Genomic DNA, 23,463 nt, shown 5'->3' with positions numbered 1-23,463 from the left:
GAACAGACTGTAAATTCAAGGTTGACATTTCCTTTGCAAAGCAGATTTCTGAATGTTGTTTAAATATGTCAAAATCATATTCATGCTTGAATGAGAGATAAGCCAACCAATCAAGTGTTGTCAGTACATTATTTCATTGCCTTTCTTTTTTATTTCTTTATTTCGTAATAGCTACAGGGTATGTGGGTTTACTAGTTGCACTTAAGTGGTTTGGGTTTGTTTTGTGAATATTCTGCCTTTGCTATTCCCTTTATATCTCCAAGAAATTCTTATGTCAAAGAAAAATAAATGAAATCTATTGCTTTCATTCAAATTAAGCCTGATTTTACCAACACATGGTAAAAGGAGGAGGAGAAGTAATTGATAAATTCTTTTGCCACCTCTAATAAATACTGACCCTCCTTAGAATGGTAGAATGTTTTCCTTTTTGATTTGCACACATATTACTGTGATTGATGCATAATAAGTTATTATTTATTTGTGGTAGCCCTTCAGACCCCAAGAAGGAGTGCGAATTCCATTGCACTCAGCTGTTTGGTGTAAGAAAGATATGATCCCAAGATGGAAAAAGCCAAATGAAGAAGAGGGGGAAAACAACAGAAAAGGCCAAACCTCATTAAGGTAAAACATTATCAATTGTGATATCATTATTTTACTTCCTTCCAGACTGTGTTGATTTATAGGTGCCACTCAAGGACATGATTTATAGTGTTGGGTTTTTAAGCAGTCTATTCTCAATGTTCTTTCAGACTCCCATAATGTATATTGCTGTATAGATTTGATTAAGCTATTCCATTTAAACATTTCTATGAGATGCTTTTTCAAAGCAATGCCTGCAAATTTAGCCACACGACCACTATTAATATTGAAGCAGACACCTAAAACCATCTGCTAATCCCTTATCTACATTTTTCAACCTAAGTCAGCTTCTGATGCATTGACTTTTTTTTAAAATGCCACTGCAGTGTTTTGTTTTATATTTTTATGTCCTCTCTTGTTCAGAAAACAAATATTATTAGGGACATAATTTCTGGCTATTTTATATGTATAAATTTCAGAAATGATTTTCCAAAAGTATAGCATAATATCCTGTGAGACAGTATACAGGGCATGGACTGTCCATAAATTCCATAATGCATTAGAGGGTAGGTGGGTCCTTAATTTTGCATGTTTGTTACAAAGTGTTACAAGGTGGTGGGTCTTTATAAATTTTGTAACACATTTTTGATGATTTTTGGACACACCCATATCCCTTGACTGTGTCTAATTAGCAGACAGGTCTGTCTAATTAGCAGACAGGTCACTCAGGGCTGGTCTACACTGGGAATTTACATCAGCATACCTCTGTCTCTCAGTGGTGTAAATCCACATCCCCTGACAGTCATAGCTATGCCGACCTAACCCTTGCTGTAGACAGTGCTAAATTGATGAAGGAATTCTTCTGTCAACCTAGCTGCTGTCCCTCAGGGAGGTGGATTACTTATGCCAATGGGAAACGCCCTCCTGTCAATGTAGGTAGTGTCTACAGTGAAGCGCTACAGTGGTAAGTGTAGATATGCCTTCAGAGTGCCTATATTGATATTCTGCACAGAATCTTATGGTTAGGAACTCAGCTGCCTCTGGGCTCGGTTGCCTAGCAACCCAGTGTGCTCAACTGGGCCCAATGAACTCTTCCTAAGTGACTGTGCTCCCTGACAGGTCAGCAAATCCAACAAAACAACATTTAAGCCTTGTAGCAACAGCAGAACAGTGGCTGTTCCATGTATTGCATGCCTGCAGATTCTCTAAACCTGCTTCCTGTTCAGCCTTTGTTCTACCCCTTGTCTGCTCTACACCATCTGTAGTCCCTGACTACTCCTGACTCCAACTCCTAGACCATACTCCTGCTCCAACCACTAGGTATCACCACCTACACCTCTGTGTGCAACAGTTATTTACTGTCAATCCCATATCTTCCTTCATGTGGAATATGAAAACTGTTGTGTTGGTATTAAAAGTGTGTAGTGCATGTTCCAAGATCACAATACATATAGACCTCATTTTGTATGCATGTAATTCTTTCTATTGAAGACCAAGAATAGCTGTCCTTACAGCTCCTTCTGGAGTTTTCCATACTTGGGGACAGAATGTACTTATCTGTATAAAGTGGTTAGATTACACACAAAAAACTATGGGCCTGTAAAAAAAAAAAAAAAAGTAACTCACCAGCCAGCACAACTGCTAATGGATGGGCGGGGCATGGCAGGTTCTCCTCCTCTAGCACTTTCTGCTGACAGCTGCTCCAGCCCTGTGATGCTTTGCTTCTTCTCATGGCCCAGCCCTCCAGCATGGTTACAATCAGTCCCCACCCTCCCAGGGTAGCAGAGTGCCCCACAGAACAACAGTCCAATGGCCAAATGCAAGATCTTCATCCCATCTCTGGACTCAATGGGCCTTACACTTGTCATTTTGGAAGGTTTTCCCGCCACCTCCTTTGGCAGCCAATAGGGGAACCCAGGCCGCTCTGCTCTGGGTTCCAGTCTAGCAAGCAGCTAAGATCTACTTCCTCAGACTAGACTCCTTGCTTGACCACTTCCACCTCAGCTTGTCCCTGGAACCTTTCCACAGCCCCCTCCTGTGTTCCTCTTCTGCAGACTCTTCACACCTTCCCAGGCTCTGCAGAGTTCTTTCTGGCTCTTCTACTAGGAGGCTGAATCATGGCTCATGTCTGTCTCCCTAGGGCTTTCTGTGTGTCAGTGTTTCTTCTGAAAACCCAACCCCTGGGATGCCTCACTGGGGTCTTGCCCTTCTGTCAAGGCTCAGTACAGAAGTTCACTTCACCCCTGCAACTTCCCAGTATATCTCATAACAGAGCTCCTACTTGAGAGAGAATTACAAGGCCCAGTCTATCCTAGGCCTCCTCCCATCTCCCTTTAGCTCAGTCCCCTCTGCATTACTAGTTGGAGCTTCAGCAGCACTCAAGCTCCAACCCTCTGCCTCTCTCTACCCCCAACAGGCCAGTCAGGTTGAATTTAAAACCCCAGTTACTCTGAGCTAGAGATTTTGATGTGTGGACAGAAATTGGGTTAAGAGCAACATTTGAGTTATACCTTCAGCATTTGAGCTACCTATGCTATGAAGACATACCTTTTCACTGCTCTCAAGTCCTTCCTTTATTAGTCACCTGGCTCCTCACTCATCCTTAATTCAGCCAGGCAGCTGCTGCTCAGGTGTGTTTAATCCTATACTGGGCCTGGTGCACCTTCAGGTGCAACTGGTGCACCAATTGGTCTCTGGCTCCAGTTAACTTTTTCTTCCAATTTAGGATATAAACCTCATCTCAGGGCCAGAGTTTAAAAAGAGCTCAAAACCTCAAAATTCCCCACCTAGAAACCTAAAAAACTGACTAGATATTCAAGATAGCTGAGGTAGTAGCTAGGTGTTGAAAAGTGCTCAGCACCCAGAGACTCTTATTGTTCACAAGGGGAGCTGCTATCTGTCTTAGTTACTTATATGCCCACCCCTACAACTCCTCTTAGTGTAGTATCCAAGTACTTCACAATCATTAATGTATTGAATGGATGATGAGCACTGTTTGATATTGGGCCATATGCTAATAAAATATCATCATTGCATGGTAAGCACTCAGTCAGGAAATGCTGATGTTCAAGCTGCACTCCCAAGTTTAACTCTGTTCCATTATGCATGTGCATTACACATTATTGTGTTATGTGCATTACATTACACTTCTTACATGACCACCATTCATTACTCATAATATAATATACTTGCCCACAACTTTAGAAGCACCCATATTAGCTGTTCAAACTTGTACTCCAGCAGAACCATGACTCCTTTCACAGCACAGTTCTGCTTTACTCTTAATTTTGCTAAAAGAAAAATTAAAACACTGTACCAACGGCAGATTCATAAATCTGGGAAACCAAAACCACATTTTGACAGAATGCTGCAAGCCTTTTCTTAGTTTGGACTGCTTCTCTGCTAAGCTTGAACTTCTTACACACAGTTGTTTTGGCTCTGCAACTGGTCAAACACTACTCAGCTTTGTTTTTGCTTTATTTTAAAAGACTGAATCCCCCATTTTCCTTGCACTTGAAACAGCGATATTTTTTTTTTCTGTCTCAAACTTACTGAAAAAAGTCCCCTTGGAGTAAAACTTCTGCCCAAAGAGCAAAAGTTTCAACAAGTTATGAGCAAATGAAAAGAAAAGATTAGAATGGAAATATTTAGGCCACATTTTATGTCACCATTGCTAGAGCCCCAGCTAAAACAGCCAAGGTAAAGAACTTTGGAAAACATGGGTATAATTTAGGGTAACCAGATATCCCTATCTTATAGGGTCAGTCTCGATATTTGGGGCTTTTTCTTATATAGGTGCCTATTACACCCCACCCCTGTCCTGATTTTTCAAACTTTCTGTGTGGTCATCCTAATATAATTTGAGGCTCAGCACAAACTTACAGTCTCTACTACTTTTAGTATCAAAACTGTTCAGGTTTTGATCTCCTAGCAATATTCCCAAAACCAAAACAAAATTTTAAGTTCACCTGTGGATAATTGAAACTTATGTGTCACAACTCTGTCCTGACTACAGCTAAAGATTTTGCCATCATTTGTCATAATGTATGGGTGAAACGCTTAGAAGCCCATGTTTTTCTTGGCCATGGTGCTTATTTGTGGTATCCCAGTCATGAAGAACAGGGATGTGAAGCTGTTTCATCGCTGACATTCTCCCTTTTGGTTGGTTTTCTCCTGTTATTTTTGTTCGTTTTTCAAAGATATTGATTCTCTTTTTTGGGGTGGTATTTTTTGAACTCTGATGCAGTGTTATTTGTACATGAATAAGATTGCAATTCATTGATCTGGGAAATGTTTCTGACACATTCATTCTGTTCTATATTGTTCTGGCTAGTTGCATAAATCAGCCAGTCAGGGAATAGAAACAATACCATATGACTCACATAACTAACCAATTTCAGAGTGGTAGCCGTGTTAGTTTGTATAAGCAAAGACAACGAGGAGTCCTTGTGGCACCTTAGTTAGTCTCTAAGGTGCCACAAGGACTCCTCGTTGTTATAACTAACCAATTTAATTGGTATTACCAGTACCAATATCACAATAGATATCTTTGAATGATCAGCTGACCAAGAAATTATTGCTGAAGAAATCTGCAAAAAAAAATAATTAACAAATAAATTTTAAGATTTTGCAGTCCATTTGCAAACAAGGTGCAAACAGGAAATAAAAAGTAAAAATATTGGAATAAATTATTTATGCAAGTTATGTACTCAGGTCTAGTTACATTTTTCTTTTAAATCTTGAATGTGAGTGGCTTAGTTCCAGACATGGAATTAACATTATAGCCATTCAAAAAAATTTTCATTGACAACTGAAAAAAAATGCCCATTCACATTTCACCAGCTTTATACAAGAGTAAAATCTTCATTTGTTCATGCCAAATTTTTCATACAGGCAGAAATTAATCATTTGTGCATGTGTCCATGGGTGAGCATGCATGAGAGAAGCAACAATGCACATTTTAGTTTACTAAATGGTATTTTGTTTCTTGAGTTACCTAATATCAAGTTTTAGTTGTCTTCTTTTTATAGCTAGGAAACCATATCTTACACTTTATTACCTATTCTAAAAGACTATGGCCCCGATCCTGCCAAAAGACTCTTGTGGACAGAGCCCCACTGTGTTTAGTAGGGCTCTGCACTTGCACTGGTATCCTACCTGGGCAGATAGAATAACAGAGTTTAAAGCCAGAAAGGACAACCAGATTATTACATCACAGGCAATAAATCCCACCTAGTTACCTTTGTATTGAGCCCTGTAATCTGGATAGCCCTCAGGACAGAGGTGAAAGTAAGCTGGTATGGTCCGGTACGGCGTACCGGCAAGAGCTGGTACGCCGTGCCGGACTGGACCGGCTTCCCCTGCGGTGATTTAAAGGATTTGGAGATTTAAAGGGCCTGGAGCTCCAGAGGCTGTGGGGAGCCCTGGGCCCTTTAAATCACTGCCGGAGCTCCGGCAGCCAGGCTCGGGCAGCACTTTAAAGGGCCCAGGGCTCCCCACAGCGGCCTGAGCCTCCGGCCTTTTAAATCCCCACTGGAGCCCAGCAGCCGGGCTCGAGCAGGGATTTAAAAGGCCCAGGGCTCCTGCCATTGCAGGGAGCCCCAGACACTTTAAATCACTGCTGGAACCCGGCTGCCAGGCTTGGGCGGGAACGTAAAGGGCCTGGTGCTCCTGCCGCTGCGGGGAGCCCCAGGCCCTTTAAATCACCACCACCGGAGCTCCGGCAGCAAGGCTTGGGCAGCACTTTAAAGGGCCCAGGGCTCCCCACAGCAGCCAGAGCCTCTGGCCCTTTAAATCCCCACTGGAGCCCAGCAGCCAGGCTCAGGCAGGGATTTAAAAGGCCCGGGGCTCCTGCTGCTGTGGGGAGCCCCTGGCCCTTTATATCACCACTGGAGCTCCAGCAGTGGGGCTCAGGCAGCGCTTTAAAGGGACTGGAGCTCCACGGCGGCCAGAGCCATGGGCCCTTTATTTTGCCCCACAGCTCCGGGGCTCCCAGCCACCTCTGCAGCTGGTAGCTCTGGGGTGATTTAAAGGCCCTGGGGCTCCCAGCCACAGCCAGAACCCCTGGGCCTTTAAATCTTTAAAGACCCCGCCTCTTCCAGTTGAGGTCACGCCCCCACTCAGGACTCCGGTGTACGTAAGTCCTTTCAGTTACTTTCACCCCTGCCTCAGGAGACTAAACTATTGTGTGCCGCATGCAGAGAAGAGGAGGGACTGAAGTGCACCAGTTCCCAAGGCCCCTACAACAGCAGGGAATTGATTTGGTGAGAGATACCCTGATGATCGTAGCAAGCAAACTGCATGCCATGCTGCAGAGAAAGGCAAACCACGCACCCCCATTGCTCCCTGCTAATCTGACCCACTGGAAAATTTCTTCCTGACTCCAAATCTAGCAATCAATGTGACAGTGAGCATGTGAGCAAACCCACCAGGCAAGCATCTGAGAAAGCGAATCCAAAGTATCGTCTCAGAGCACCAACTCACCCCAGCCAGTGTCCCAACTCCAGCCACAAGCATCTCTCATGCTTCAGAGGAAGGAGAGAAAAGCACAACAAACTAAAGGGGAAAAACAATTTCCTTCCTTATGCCTACAGACCAACTGAAGCCCTGAAACATGAGATTTAGGAAGATAAGACATAGGACCAGAAGGGACCCCTGGGCCAGAGACCCCAGCTCCCCCATCACCACAGATCTGACTTCAGAATTGGAGTTTATGGGGGTAAGTGATGACCTGATCCTTCTCCCAGTGAAGTCCTGGCCACCATTAATTTCAATGAGATCAAGATTGGGACATAGATGTTTTTCTTTGTTCCTTATTCATACTCTGATGTCTTATGCATTCTTATAAAACAAAGTAGATATTTTAATTACCAAACTGATACCTATATCATCTTTCTTTTAGAAATTAGATGCCTCAAATAGTTTCACTAGCTTTCTTTTAATGTTGCTCCTTTATGAAACATCACTGTTCATTGAAAAGTTGATTCCACTGTTTATCAGTTAAAGGAAACGGAGACTTTCAGTCTGGCTGCTTCTGTCACAAGAGACAGTGTCATATGTTAGCTTCTAATTAAAAGGCCCTTGATGTGTATGCTTGGAGGGGGGAAGTTCTTTGGGGAGCATTTCACATCCCCCATCCCCAGTGTAAAAATCTATCACTGGCCATCCAGTTTTTTTTTCCCATGTGTTACTACTACTTTGTTAAAACACACTGCAAGTGAGTCTGTGTTTATTACTTTTATTTTGTTAGTGCATTAGAAAGTTTTCTTTCATATTAGAAGTGGATTATATTATGGCCTGCTATAGAATCCATCTGATTGCAGCTATATTTTGAGGTTATAATAAAGAGACTGTAGTTATCTGTGGCCTTCTATGATGCTTTCATAAGTAAATCATTTACAAACTAAGAATTACATTATTATTTTAAAATAAATATATTTAGCTTTATTTACAAATATCGTTTTCTATCTTAAGCACACAAAGGGCCAATGGTTAAATTTTCATAATCACTGAAAATCCCACTAGGTGTCTAGCTGTATCTTCAGACACCTAAAGATCAGAAAAATTGCCCCTTACATTACTAGAAGCCTAAATCCCATTTTCAAGAGTGATTTGGGCAATTAAGAGTCTAAGTCATATTGACTTTCAGAACAATGTAGGCTCTTACATCACTTTGGTATAATCTGGGTAAAACTTTCAAAAGAAGCTCAGGGACAGAATTAAGTATTCAGCAACCAAAAATCAGAGCCAGATTTTCAAAGGAGCCCAGCTCCAATTTCAAGATTTAAATAAGTAATTGGATTTTCATAAAGGCTCATCACAATGGGTACTGAGCTGTTCTGAAGAATCAGTCATAAAATTCCCAACTGGAATTTTCTAGATGCTGAGCTCTTTCGAAAATCTGATTCTTATTTCCTGCCTAAATGGGAGCTGCTCTGTTTCAAAACTGTGGCCTCAATTGTGGGTGATGAGCCTTTCTGAACATTATGGCTTTGGCATATAATGAATTTAAAAAAAAACCTAACATACGCAGTGCAAAAAATGCATTAAAAAAATCCTACCTACCACTATATCCACACCACAACAAAAAGAAACAAACTAAAAAACACCTTCCTAGAAAGACTTTGCAGCATGCCTGCAAGATCAAACTCTAGCTCTGTGCTTAGACTCTACATTCCTCAGAGGGAGGAAGGAAGGAGTGAGTGAGTGAGAGTGTGTGTGGATTGTATAGTCCCTCTTCACCTCCAACAGCTAGGAGAAAAGATGGACCTTATCATGTTCCCAGAAATTCAACTAGGTTGGGCTCTGGAAGACCATAGAAGGCTGCATGTTTAAATCTAAGGAGCCCTCACCCACAACACTGTGCCTACCCTCAAGAGAACAAAAACTCTTCAGTACACCTGAGAAAGAAAAGCAGAAAAATGTTTTGTTCTATTTTCATGAACTTTGTTTCTAAACTGCATGAATTTGCCTCTGACTAACATGTAAGCACTTTCTTTTCTTTCACAGCTCTGGCTTGTGGAAAATGTTGTAGCTACATCATTAGGGTGTACATCACCAGTTCCTCTAGAGTTATCTGATCTTTGCTATTTTAATACAAATTTCACAGTAGATGAAAAAATAGAAGTCTGTTTTTGTGAGTGACTTGCTGCCACCTAATTATCTAGAAACAGAAACTCCACTTATTTGAATAAGCTGCATAGCCACTTTCTGTAGTAATAAGGAAAGTCAACTTTCTGTAGTAATAAGGAAAGTCAACAGCAGCATGTTATCAGCTCAGTTTACTGAGCGGGTTCTACAGACTTTGTAGGTTTGGAGTGGGAGTGGGTGAATTGTTTTTCAAATATATGTTTTTGAAGTTACCAGTGACTAGTAACTACATTTTGAAACAGTACAGAAGGTTGAATGTCTAGGGGAAGTGCTGGTCCAATCATTAAAAACAACCTGATACACAAATACTTGTGCAAGTAGAAGTGCAAAGCTCATTTCACTATAATGGTGTCAAGTTATCTTTTGTAAGTATTATGTAACAATAGGGAGCTTGTGAAAATATTATTGAACCCCAAAGGTTTCATGTGTCTTACCACAAATGACGATTTGCTATCAGATTTCATTAGTTTCCTCAACGTATAAAAAAATGTAATCAGGGAGCAAAAATAATATCATGCAACTTAAATGACCAATCATACAACAACACAACACTGAATATTCAAAGCAGTTTGCAAACAGGCAGGCTGAAAATTATTTGGTAAACTATTTGCAATCCATCCCAAATCAGTGAACAGTTTGCTTACCCCAAAAGGGTCTGAATCTGTAGCAATGAGTATCCATAATGAATTGTTCAACACGGTACTCAGGGAAATGAGATATACAACTGTTGTGACAACTGGGCCTACAAATTTATCATAACTGTAAGCTCAACTGTAAAAAGTGACTGAAAGTTCATAAACTGGTTACAATGACTTGCTAAAAAAAAGGTGAAGAAAAGATGTAATAAGGAAATAGACTGAATTAATTTAAAGAGAGAATTTACCTGAACACTCAATGGCTGTGTTAAGATTATGACAGGTGAACAAGATGAGTAGATGACCAGATATCAATGAATCAAAATTTTTGGAAATTAGGCCTAATTGGTGGACAAAATAATGAGGGGATGGGCTATTCCACCCATCAGTCCCTTTTGGGTAATCAGAAAGAGACATGGGGCTACCACAATGCTGGCTGACTGAAAAAAAGGAGATGCTGGCTATCATGATGCTGGCTCACTGAAATATCAGAAGGGAAAGGAGCAAGCATCAGTTCATTGCAGCCATGCTCACCAGTTCCTGGGACCCTGGACTTACCTCATACTAATCCTGAAAGGTGCAGAGAGAGGAGCCTCCATCAGCTCTGGCTAAATTCAGAGTAGAACCTGGAACGTGAGACTTAATAAAGAGTCAGGTTTAGTTGCTAAAGACTATATATTTTGCAACACAGCTGTATGCCTATCACCTGAAAGAAACAGCTAAATGTAATGCCCTAAACATTCTGATGCCGGTACAAGTTTGCCAGGTCTCAGAGTAGCTGATAAGACCAGGTGCTGCACCTGGAGTGTTTCTCCAGCAATGAGGTTGCAAGTGAGTCATCATCATAGACAGAAGCTTCATTTTATATCTTTGCTGTTCTTTTCTCTCCCCTTTTGTGTGTTTGTCTTGTTTTGTGTCCTAGGAAATGGGGTTGGACTGAAACAGTGACAACAACAAAAGCTCCATCTATCTAAACTAACTTCTCTTCTCCCGAAAAAAGTCATTATCTCCATCTAAGAGACAGACCAACATGGCCGTTTTAACTCCAAAAGACTTTCTTCAGCTAAAGAGAATGTGAACAAGGGATGTTCTAAAATGAAAGCCTTACTTAATACTTCACATTTCAAATCATTTAACTGATTTTATCCCCTGTATGTTTAACAAAAGGTTTAAAAGATTTTAATGATGTGTTTACCATGATACTAAGCAGGCTAGATCTCTGTATACTGAACCAGAGTTTAATGTTTAAATGTTTAAATTTTTAATGTTTAAATGTTGGACGGTGACTGGGTTATTTTAACATCTTTAACTCTTTGTGTCCATATATTCCATGTAAATTAATACAATGGAACCCTTCACCTCTCTGTATCAGTTTTGATTTAAAGCTACCTCAGTAGTGACCAAAAAGTTGTTCCTATCTGATGATATCCAGTGGCCTGCATGAAAAAAATTAGCTGCATAAAAGTGCACACAACACTACTTGCACCATTAGGAACCTGGTCATTTTCAGTTGAGAGGTCAAATATTGCAAGAGCATTGATTGAACTATCCTCTCATACCTGAAGTTAGCCACTCTGTCAGGGCTGAGACAACTAGGGGGTTAGCCTATGAATTCTTTCACCACTGCTGTCATTGTTGTACTTGATCTGTAGATAAATAGAGAATTTCAGTCTCCAGGGATGTCAATCAAGCTTTCTTTTTAAAGCAGTCTTTGTGATTCCAAGTAGCACATGCTAATCTAATATAACACAATCATGGAGAAATGATGCCTCGCTCCTTTGCTGGACCATTGACACACTGATTTCTTTTACTCTGCTGACCTCTTCTGAAATGTGGCTGCATTTGTTTGGTGTGATATCTGCACCCGTTACTGTACTAATTGAAAGACTAGATGTGATTCATTTCCCCAAAGACTTATTGTAGTCAGTGAGTAGGAATGAACTTTAGTTGTTTCTGACTGGCCACATTTCAAAACCATGTCTCAGATGTACAGGTTTTGTGTTTTCCATATGCCACTCGTCCTTTTTAAGCTGACATTTTCATTTAGTTATCACCGAGAAGTTACGGCAGGCCAAGAAATCTCTCTAGTTTGGAGTCAGCTGCACTTGCACACTGACACAGCTCTCCCCTGATGATCACGTCTGAGGGTGAATGTCTGTTTACTCACAGGGCAGATCTCTACAACAAAGGAATTCATAGAGTTTATAACAAATGTAAAAAAAAAAAAACCCTCATGTCGGGGGCATATTAACTGGTTTGGATTAGATGGCCTATATCCCCTACAGACCTTTACAAGGAACTCAAAAAAAATAAAAAACCTGTTTGGCTCTTGAAAACAGATTGCATGCACCTCTGTACTTTTGAGTGTTCTGCTGGTCATCAGTCACCCATGGATTATAATTTGAGAATCTGAGGTAAAAAGTAAAAATAATAATACCTAGCTCTAATAATAGCACTTTTCATCAATAGATCAAAATTGCTTTACAAAGGAGGTATTATCCCCATTTTACTGACTGAGAAACCGAGGCACAGAGCAGTCAAGCAACTTGCTCCTGGTCACCCAGTAGGCCAGTGTCAGAGGTGGGACTAGAACCCAGGATTCCTGAGTCCCAGTCCAAAATGCTATCATCTAGGTCACAGCAAGTAAGATGTTTTTAGTGGTTAAATAAATCTTGTAGAAGGATTTTCTAGGTTAAGATTCAAGTGTATGTGTATTTGTATGGTAAAGATAGTGGACAAAATATTTAAACACTAAGAATTCAACTAAGTATCACTGAGGACAGTGTGCCTCTGATTCACTCATTGCAAAGGACTACTGGGGTTACAAAAAACACAGTAGAAACCTCAGACTTCTCTACATCATCCTGAAAAAATTGCAAGTGTTGAAAAGTTTGCCTGGGATTGGAGAGGATGAACATGATTAGAGTATTGCTTCTAGTGAACAAGGACAAGGCAGACATGTTTCATCCTGTTACATAAGCTTTTCTTCTGAACAATGAAGGCTAACACTGGCAACCTTGGATAACATTTAAATACAGATAATTGTGGATGAAGTTAACCAAAATACAAAGGGGACAGAGCACATATTCTGATATATTAGAAACAGTACTGCACTCAGAATTTAGGTTGACAGAAAATGGTTGTTTATGACAGATAGCACTCAGAGTTGGCAGGAGCAATTAAACATTTGAGAAATTAAGATTATATATTAGTTAGGATACTTCTATGTAACTGAACAGCAGAGCTATCAGATTCTTGACACCATTTTAGCTCAAATAGGTGCTTTACAGTCTCGAAGAAACTCGGTCAGAACTTCGTGAACCTACCAATTTTGCCTCATGAATCTCATGTCAGGAAGCCACAAATCAAGTACTTGGAAATGATGAAATTGTACTTAGATTATGACTAATTCCTGGTATATTTGTGAAATTCATAGCAATCCTGTGTGTGCACGTGCAGATATTTTATATTATATATATTGCATGTGATTTTACATATTGCATTTTCCTTTTATGTGCATCTACAAGGACCATTTTGATAGCTTAGAATACTGACAAAAATGGAAGCAGATATTTACTGAGACACAAAGCAGAAAGCAGTTTCTCTCCTAGATGTTTTTAAATGACCAAATATTCTAGCAAACATGCCAGATGTGCCAAAGATGGGAGGGCTTGTTCCTGACTAGAGGGGTCAGACTTCTCCACTACTCTGTGAAATTACCCATTGTTGATAAAAGGTGAAGCTGAACTGGCTCTGAGGATGGCTCAGCTGAAAGTACAGCCACAGCCAAACTTGTTCAGCACCATTTCAGTTTCTGAACTGTCCATGTCTAACACTTATATCTATTGGTTGCACTTCTGGCCGATGACTTGTCAAAAACAATATGCATAGCATAGAGGAGACAATCAGAAGTGTGACTGTAGAGGACATATAGATATAATTGAGCTAGTTTTGATCTACCTAGCTCATATGACAGCTGTGAAGCCATACCAGCATAGGTGGCAACACGGGCTTTATAAGTCCTTCTAAGATCTCAGGTAAGAACTTGAGAAGCTAGTCCAAGCTGTCACCAGTGCTGCTGTACCTTCATTTAACAAGCTAGCTAGATCAAAGATAGCTCAGGTATGCTTACACATGCTGCAATCACGTTTCTGATTGCAGTGTAGAATATCCAAGTTCAGGCTCCAGAGTGAGTCCATCTTGGTCTGCTAAGACTATGAGCAAGGATGCTAATCAGCGTTAGTTGTGATTGTTACAGTCCAGTAAGAACTGCACTGAACTACTTCCAGACCATCTACTGAATTCAGAGCAGGTAATAATGACTCATTAGAACTAGATTGAAGTAGTGACCTAAAGTTTAAAAGGCCCATAGTTTAGGGCCAATCTTTTTAGCCATCCAGTACTCTCACAAATGCATTTTTCCCCTAAAAAAAAGCTATATTATTCACATAACTAAAGCTACAAAGAGCTAAATATGAACATACCGATAGTCACACCCACACATTTCTTTTCATTAATCCAGTAAGACAGTTTTACAATATGTGTTTTACAGAATATCCAAACAGCAATGCATAAGGTCTGAATTCAGCGGATGCTGCTTGCTGCTTAGCTGTTCTGGGTCATTAGCTAAGGCAGAGAGAGACCTGGAACGAGATCTGGCTCCCTTCTCCACTCAGTAGAAAAACTCCAGTTGCTTTGAATCGGAGCAGATCTGGACCCCCATTGAAAGAAGGAAAGAAAAGAAACTAGATGAACATAAAAGCTGCATAAAAAAACCTATGTGATGTGGTGGGAAGCAAGGGTTCAGAAAAGCCAAAGAATGTAAATAAAGTGACAGGATTTTTGGAGATAAAGGAGTGAAACACTCAGAAAAAGACCTGAGAAATAAAAGATGCAATCAACACAATGCTAGAAACAAAAGAAGAAAAACCCAAGAGAAGCCAGGAATGTTACTAATTTATTTCAGGGTCAGTTTAGACCTAATCCACTATGTAGCTGTGTTGTTCAGTGCTTTGCTTCATAGTCCACCTGAGGAGTTCCCTTTAGTTTTTATTCAAGTCATAACATTTATTTGTGCTGACAAACAGAGACATATGGAACTAGTGGGTTTGAGGGGAAACTACTTTTATCTCTGGCTATTGTATTGTGTACACAGCATTGGACATTGTTTAAGCAGATTTTTAAAATACCTTTCTTATTTCGAGAATATAAATATTGTAATAATAGGACAGTAAGCAATTTCCTCAATTTCATGTTGATACTGGTCTCTTCTCTTAAAAGACACTTCTGATTTTGAATTGAGATCTGTCTTATGAGGATCAACATCCTCACAGCATCCCACATCTTATTGGGTTTTAAAACAGCTCTGAAATCTCTTCAGGGCAAGGAGGAGGACACATACATGTTGGTTACATTTTCACAATATCATAGTTCAGTGACTTTGCACTCAAGGACAAAATCTAGAAGCTGACAGCCCTGCCAATACTTCTGCCATTCATACAGCTGAAGTGCCCACTGGGTATTAGGAAACACACCCATGGCAAGGCGCTGAAAAATATCAGCTAGCAGAGAGAAACTGTGACCCTACTTTCTCAGATGGAACATAGAGCTTCAGAAGCACATAGGGAACTAGTGGGTTTGATCCAAAATCCTTGAAGTCAATCAAATGACTCCTATTGACATCAGCGAACTTTAGATCAGGCCTTTGACAAACAAATATAGTGACTGCCATATAGGCCCTTGTAAACTGCACTCTAAAAGGTCTCTACCCCGACTCCCAATACCCTGCAGCTGCTTTGTCAGTTCTAAAACTCAGTATTTAAGGGGACTTGCAAGTTTGACACCAAAGTTGGTGAAATTGATTGGTATTTGGAGTTTAGTGGTCTCCTATGAGCATTCCTGGGTTTCTCTGACTGATTTTGATGAAGTGCTTTTATTTGTCTTTCTAGCAAGAGACTGAAGATGAATTTGCAATAGATCAGCATGGCTCCTGTTTAGCTTTGTCAGGCACCACTTAGCCATGTTATAATTTATTTTCCAGGAAAAAGATATTTCTCAGGAGGGCTTCAGGGTAACACAGTTATAAAGCAGCTGGCTACTGTTCAGATTCTCATCTGAAGGCAGCTGCATTTCTCTGCATAAGCAGAAAAAAACCTATAGCCAAAGAGGAGGAAGAACCGGAAGTCCACGTTCCATTTGTACATCTTCTTTCCTGTGGCATTTACTTCAGTAAAACTTTGCAAAGAGCCACAGCTGGTAGAGCCAAGGTTAAAACAGGCCTATGGAATAACATAGGCTGTTGTATTAGCAATGCTGATCTGTCTGCAGATACCGAGCAGGATTTTTCAGTTAATAAAGCAGACTTGCTGTGAATTCTCTTTGACAGATTTTGAATTGACTGGGTAAAGTTTTTTTTTAAATGGATTTTTGTCCTGTATTTATCTTTGACATAGTATGCAATAAAACAGTCCTTATTTTACTTCAGCTTTATTGGGTGGGAGGCACTTTTACTCAGGTCGCAATGGTTGTTGTGTGTGTTGGTGTAGTTTTGTCCCCATTTTCTCCTGAATTATAGTGATTGGTGAGTAGTCTGAAAATGTGAAGGCTAAAGATCATTCATTTCTCCTTTGATCACCAATACTGTTATACAAGAACAGGTGCAAGTACGATTACAGGATGCATGTAAATATCAATTCAATATCATTGCATTTATAGAGGGTGTTTTATTTTCTGTCCTCTCTTGTCTCCCACTCTTTACCTCATTAGAATTCAGGGAAAGCAGCATAGTTCAGTGTACAGATTTTTAAGAAAGAAAGAATCTCAACAGAACACGTCACCAATTATGAAGTTATAATCAACTTCATAATTAATAGAATAGTTTTGTTCTTGTAGCTTATGTCTTGTACTTTAAGAAATGGAAATGAAAAGTCAAGGAACACAATGAAAGAAACAAAAGACCTAGAGAAATATTTATGCTTAGAAGTAACTGTTGTTCTTACTATTTTAATCAGCAGTGATGTTCCATTAACACTGACTTAACCAAACCAGATGATGCCCTAGACAGCATCTATCCCTACAATGATTACACATTGCTGCTGTTTATTTTTTAAATTGTTCACTGAATTCAACACAATATTTAAAATAATAACTGCAAGTTTAGAGTTGGATCTAAGCTCAGAACTTTCAATGTGACAGTGGGGCACCATGCACAATAAAAAACACAAATGCTTTGAAAACATTTGAGACTAGAAGATAAAAAAAATAAAATTAAATTTCAGACAGAGTCACTTTTAAAAGGATATGTTGCATGCTGCCATCCATCCATCTTGGATAATTATATAAATCCTTTCACTTAAACCTTCAGAGATCTTTCAGAAATATTAATTGAACTGAACTAACAATACCACCTACCTCTAATCCAGTGATTTTCATCGGTAGAACTCAACGTGCTTTATGAAGGAGGTAAGCTCTGTTATCCCCACTTTACAGATAGCGATAAAATGTATACTACTCTTGCCTGTTCCTGCATTAACAACAGTGTACTGTTTCTTTGTACAAAATGTCACCTTTGTTATACTACAGTTGTCCTGAAAAGAAACTAATAAATATAGATCTGTGCAGCATCAACAAAAAATCAGACTTTCTGATGCTTTTTTCAGCAACACAATGAGTTATATGTGCTCAGCTACCATAAAGATTTTTTTTAAATGAGAAAGGAAACTTTTTTGTTTTGTTTTTGGGGTTTTTTTTAATGCTAACTTATTCTGATCCTATACTAAGCAGCATTTGGGGGAATTGATTCATCTGACAACTGAGTAGGGAGAGCCTGCTGGGACAAAAGGTTGCACTTGCTCCAGACACTACAAAATATTGGCTTCTTGTTTTGAGAAAGTACCAGTAGAAAGAAAGGCTGGTCCAGTGATTAAGGTACTATCATAGGGCACAGAAGACCTGGATTCAATCTCAGCTCTGCCACAACTTACTGTGCAACTTTGGGCAAGTCACAGATCGATTGTGCCTCAGTTCTGCATTTGTAAAATGGTGCTAATAGCATTGCCCTATCTCACAAGGGTGCGGCGAGGATAAATACTTTAAAGCTGTGAGGCACTCAGATACTGTAGTAGTGGAGGCTGCATAAGTACCAGCCAACTGCAACATTTGTGAAGTAATGTCGCAAGCAAACTTGAAACAGGCTTAGATGAGGGATTCAGCCCTCCCAACATTTCACTGTGTAAAATGAAAAACCAAGAGGGGGTATTTGGAAATGTACTTCCTCCTCAGAAAGTAGTACTGATACCATTTTGCTTAGCCTTTATAATTCCAGTAGCTTATTATAATGTAGCTGTCCTTTTTTAATTTGTGTGTTGAAACATACTGTACAACCACATTTATTTGTAGAAATAGGCTTGTTATTGTAACAACTCAAGGGAATCTTCTGAATTGAGGGAAAACATTTACATTGGAACAAATTACATTTAACTGAAAAACTAATTGTTACACTGAGAGCTGTACACTGTTGTAATTGCACCATCCTAATTACACACATTGCATTATTTAAAAAGAATAGCATTGTTTATTTGCAATATCCTTTGCTTATTTACAGTTGCATATTTGAACAAGGAGCAAGGAGTTATTCCTACAATGCAGCAGAGAGATGCTTATCCGCTCACAAACAAAAAATGAATTCAGTAGAGGAAATCTACTCCCAAACAGAGTGAGAGAGAAATTTCTCCTGAGGCAAGACATTCTACAATTGTTTCTAAAATTCAGTATAATTAACAAAGCATTTACCATCTGCGGTGATTGACCTGTCAGATCTGCTCCTCTAAGATAATTTCAGTGACATTTTAAAAAATCCATGAATATCAAAAAGCCATATTTGACTTGTAGGGAATAGTGTTATCCTGTAAACAGAAATTACAAACACTCAAAATGGAATTAGTTTGTGAAGAATACTGATTAACACCAGTAGCCTTGCTCAGACAAGTTCAGCTCAGACCTTAGTGAAATCTCCCTCACTAGCTATCATAATGGTGCCCTTGCTTTCTTTCTAACATTTTGATTGTATATATGACTCTTGAACATAGTTACCAAATTCATGGTCCATTTTGGTCAATTTCATGATCATAGGATTTTAAAAATTATAACTTTCATGATTTCAGCTATTTAAATCTGAAATTTCATGGTGTTGTAATTGTAGGAGTCCTCACACAAAAAGGAATTGTGGGGGGTAGCCAAGGTTATTGTAGTGGGGGTGGAGGTTGTGGTACTGCTACCCTTACTTCTGTGCTGCTGCTGGCACTGGCGCTGCCTTCAGAGCTGGGCAGCTGGAGAGCGGTGGCTGCTGGTCGGCAGCCCAGCTCTGAAGGCAGCAGTGCAGAAGTAAGGATGGCATGGTATGGTATTGCCACCCTTACTTCTGCAGCTCCCATTGGCCGGGAACGGCGAACCACGGCCACTGGGCACTGGGGGCAGCTGTGCAAATGTAAACAAATGGTCTGACAGCCTGTCAGCAGATTACCCGGACAGACCGCGTGCGGGCCACAGGTTGCCCACTACTGTATTAAGCGCATCAAACCTCAAGATGTATATTTTGTGAACCATCACCAACTCTCTAATTTCTTCTCTTTCCACTGTTGCATCAGATCAGTATTTTGTATACACTAGCACAACTCTTTGTGCATTAGCAGCCTATAATATTTTCTTCTACATCAATCAATTAAAAAAATGTTTAGAGGCATGTAAAAAATAGCTTAATCGAAGCCAACACATGATTTCTACCCAAATATTGAGGTAAAAGTAGCTTGTGGTGGAGGCTAGATGTTGTGTGGTAGAAGAGATGAATGCACCTTCTGTTCTAAGAAGCAACTATAGCAGGTTCAGGTTGGTAACGATCACAGTCAAAATGATATTTTAATCTCAGTACACAGTAGGGGATAGGCAGTTACTACAGTTCACTAGAATTTTACTGCCCTTGATACATGAAAGATCAAGTAGTCTGACTTTTCATCTTGTTTCAGAAGAAATCCCCTTCTGCAGGTGGTCTAGTGAAGACCAGCCACTGTTCCTAACACAGAAACTTTCAGTTATACAGTAAATGCAATTGATCTTTTCCTTTTGATTTAAGTTCATTACCACAAAAGCAAGAAGAACTTGTTAAAATTTAAGGTTAAGCAAATGCACAAGTGAACAGAACTCCTGCCATGAGTGTTGTTTGTATGTTTTTGATTGATGATCCTTTACGATATGAATTTCAAGGGCTAACTCTCTCTCCTAAAGTATCTTTGACAATAAATAAAAAGTTGAAATTTTATTCTCATTTTTTGTAAATATCAGAGGTTTTTTTCCAGTTTCTCTCTCTCTCTCTTTCTTTTTGTATTGTCACTGCTAGAATCACCTAGTTATTTTATCTCTTGATTCAGGGCTAATGAGAAAAGGTTGCTTTTTCAGTAAGCCACAGTTCTTCAAGAGTGCTTTCCTGGAAAATTCATCACAAACAGTCAGTGGTGGTGGACAGAATAACTGCACCTTTTCCTTCTTGGGCAGAAACAAGGAGCAAAAGGGAAGGCAGGAACAGGCTTCTCAAGTAGCCGCTTCTGGTACCATAAAAAACAAAATGCTCTCATGATAGCAGAGGTCTCCTCTAACATCCATGGATTAAAATGGGGCGCAGAAAAGTGGAATCTGAAGAGGATTGCATTATGAGGTTTGAAAACCGCAGGAGAGCTTGTAGGGGAATGAGAAACTTTGGAAGCTGCAACTCCATTGTTCCAGAAGCTGCCCAGGTGAGCCTCCCAATCCACCCTGGATTGCACCAATGGTAGCTCCTAGAGTGATGCTCCAGTACGTCCCATGTATAGGAGGAGATCACCACTGAATCTGTCCTGAGAAGAACAGGTGCTGATGCTGTTTCAAAGAAGGATGAAGAACCATTACTGTAGATTGAGGTCCCAATTCTAGATTCTTCCTTTCTGAAGACCCCTCCATCCCTTCTAGCATAACGATCCTTGGGATTCGGGCAGGCTTTTCCTCCTTTGCTGATCATGTGAATTCCTTGATGCTGATGAGAGTCCATCATATGCATGACACCTGTTTTCAGCACAGATTCAATGGTGGTCTCATTAAAAATTCCCAACTGCATGTTAGTGTATTACTGTGTGAAAGGGACTTTTTAGTGCATGCTAGCAGGGTCCACCTAGGGTCCATGGTTGATCAATTAGTGAGCAACACGCTAGCGCACACTAGATTTATATCCTCTAATGCAAACTAATGCACCCTGTAGACAAGCCCACAGAGTATTCTGTTGACTTCCTGATAGATGATAGTTCTATACCTGTCACTGAAGGCCTATACTGCCCCATTTTAAGGGCCTTAGCACTGAAGATGACTTTTTTATTCCTGCATAACAAAGCGGCTCTGACCCAAGGACAGTTCCAAGTGTCTTTGATGTCAAGAAAGCCTGGAGCTAGGTACACTGGGCCTGAAAAGGCAAACAATGATTTGGTAAATGGGCTTCCTTGAGGCATATTAGACAAGTAGGTATTACAGGTGCAGTTGCCCTGAACTGACACACATGCATTACCCATCCATAGTCCTTTGAAGGTAGTCGCGCTAGGCTCCTAGCTACTCAGTAGTCACTTCTCTTCGGTAGAGACCCATGTCTCACTCCCTCCTGACCAGGGTTTTCTCTAGGCTGCACGGTTCTCTGCCTACACTGTGATATCTGCAGGAAGTCAGCCTCCCTAAACAGGCTAGCATCTGTTCTTTGCTTTCTCTTCAAAGGCTATGAACCACGTAATAGCCACCAGTTATAAGTTACCATACAGCTCTTTATAAGCAAGCATGTTTATTCTTAAGGTGAAAGAATTATAGGTAAAACATATTAAACATTTCCATATGCATGCTAAAAGCTTACCAGAGCTCACCCATCAGTCCTACCATGCCTCAGTAATCCAAAGTCCTTCCAACCTCTCCCAAGAAGGATTGTGGCCCCCTTGGACAGAAGGTCCTGTCCATTTGCTGGATCAGAGAGAAGGACTTGAGTCAGTTTAAACTCAGGGTTATTTATCCAAAAGTCCTTTGTCAATTGGTCTCTGGAGCATACAGTTTGAACTAGTACATGCAAAGCCTTACTTCAGGTGTTACAACCTGGGTGAATTTGCCTAGCCACCCCTCACTATTCTTTGTTTGCGGATGAGCTGTGGTCACCCTCCCCCAAGGAATGCCATACAATTCCTGGCCCACAATGATACATAAACTTAATACAATATGCTCTCCCAAAGATATCACAGGAAATTGCCTTAACTGTTACAGCATCCAAATCCAGAAAATCCTAAGGACCCAAGATATACTGGTTAAACCTAAATCATACATGGTGCCCTGGAACCAAACTGGAGGCAATCAGGTGATCTTATTGTGAAATTCACTGAAACTCAGACTTAAAAAAACAAGCAAAAAACCCCACATGACACTAAAATGAAAGTAAATGTGCTAAAATACTATGAATAAATAAATCAGAAAATTTTGGTCAAAAGGCCCATAAAAAGCAAGGACGGAAGAGCTGGGTACCACATGGCCTATTACATCATTGGCTCCTAACTTTCAGGGCCGCACTTGTATAGTCTCACCAGTGACTATACTTTTCTAGAAGTTCCTTAAAATGTAGTAGTATCAGAAGGGTTGCATTTTGGCAATACATTGACGACTCCACAGAAGGATGAGTTTTCTCTCTCTCGCAAGAGTAATTATATTTTACATTGGTTGTGTGCAAACATACGCCTCCCCCGAACCCTGCCCCATATGGGGGGGGGGGAGAGAGAGAGAGAGAGAGAGAGATTTTGTAAAGGTTGAGAATTTTCTAAAACCAGCTATCTTTAAATCATCAGTTGTTGCTTTGCTTTCTTGGGAGCATATATTTCCAAGGCAGTGCAATACTATCTGCCTCTCAACAAAACTTTCTGACTAAAAATTACTAAGGATGGTCAATGTATAAAGTATTTCACAATTTTGCAGAAAAAAGAGGAATTATCCAAATGTTGCTGTATTAGAACAGCCTGCACCAATTGTGACCGAATGTGCTGTTGAGCAAGGATGGTATTCATTAAAAGACTTACCTTGGCAAGGAGTTTAAAGACATGCTATACATATAGATAAATCCATTTTATATCATGCCTATGAGTGTTAATCTTACTTCAGAACACAGTGATCGCAGCTTACATTGAATTACTCCTTTTTGTAATTCATTGCAGTGAGGTATTACTGTGTGATATCTCCAACCTAGTGAGCACTTCATTATTTTTAAAAAGAAAACTGAAGAGGAAAATCACTTCTGTTGAACTCTATACTCAGCTAATCAGTATTACAAGTGCAAAACCATACAATAAACTTGGACTTCCTAAAATCCAACTGGGTTAGTAGTTAGGCACTGTCAAGGTTCCTTCCCCACTCTGAACTTTAGGGTACAGATGTGGGGACCTGCATGGACACTTCTAAGCTTAATTACCAGCTTAGATCTGGTATCGCCACCACCACCTGCAAGCACTACCTTTTTTTTTCTTGGGTAGTCTTGAGGGACTTCACCAATTTCCTTGTGAACACATAT

General features: G+C 40.1%; 1 long non-coding RNA gene across 1 annotated transcript; it reads left to right on the top strand.

Moving 5' to 3' along the window:
* The first annotated feature begins 498 nt into the window (after positions 1–498).
* LOC120371114 lies at positions 499–12,157 on the top strand. Its single transcript, XR_005584150.1, has 3 exons — positions 499–621; positions 7,173–7,297; positions 10,786–12,157. It is a non-coding gene; the product is annotated as an uncharacterized LOC120371114 (long non-coding RNA).
* Positions 12,158–23,463: the final 11,306 nt, after the last annotated feature.

This window comes from Mauremys reevesii, linkage group 8 (genome assembly GCF_016161935.1).
Source record: "Mauremys reevesii isolate NIE-2019 linkage group 8, ASM1616193v1, whole genome shotgun sequence".
NCBI lineage: Eukaryota > Metazoa > Chordata > Testudines > Geoemydidae > Mauremys > Mauremys reevesii.
This window is presented reverse-complemented; position numbering and strand designations above follow the sequence as displayed.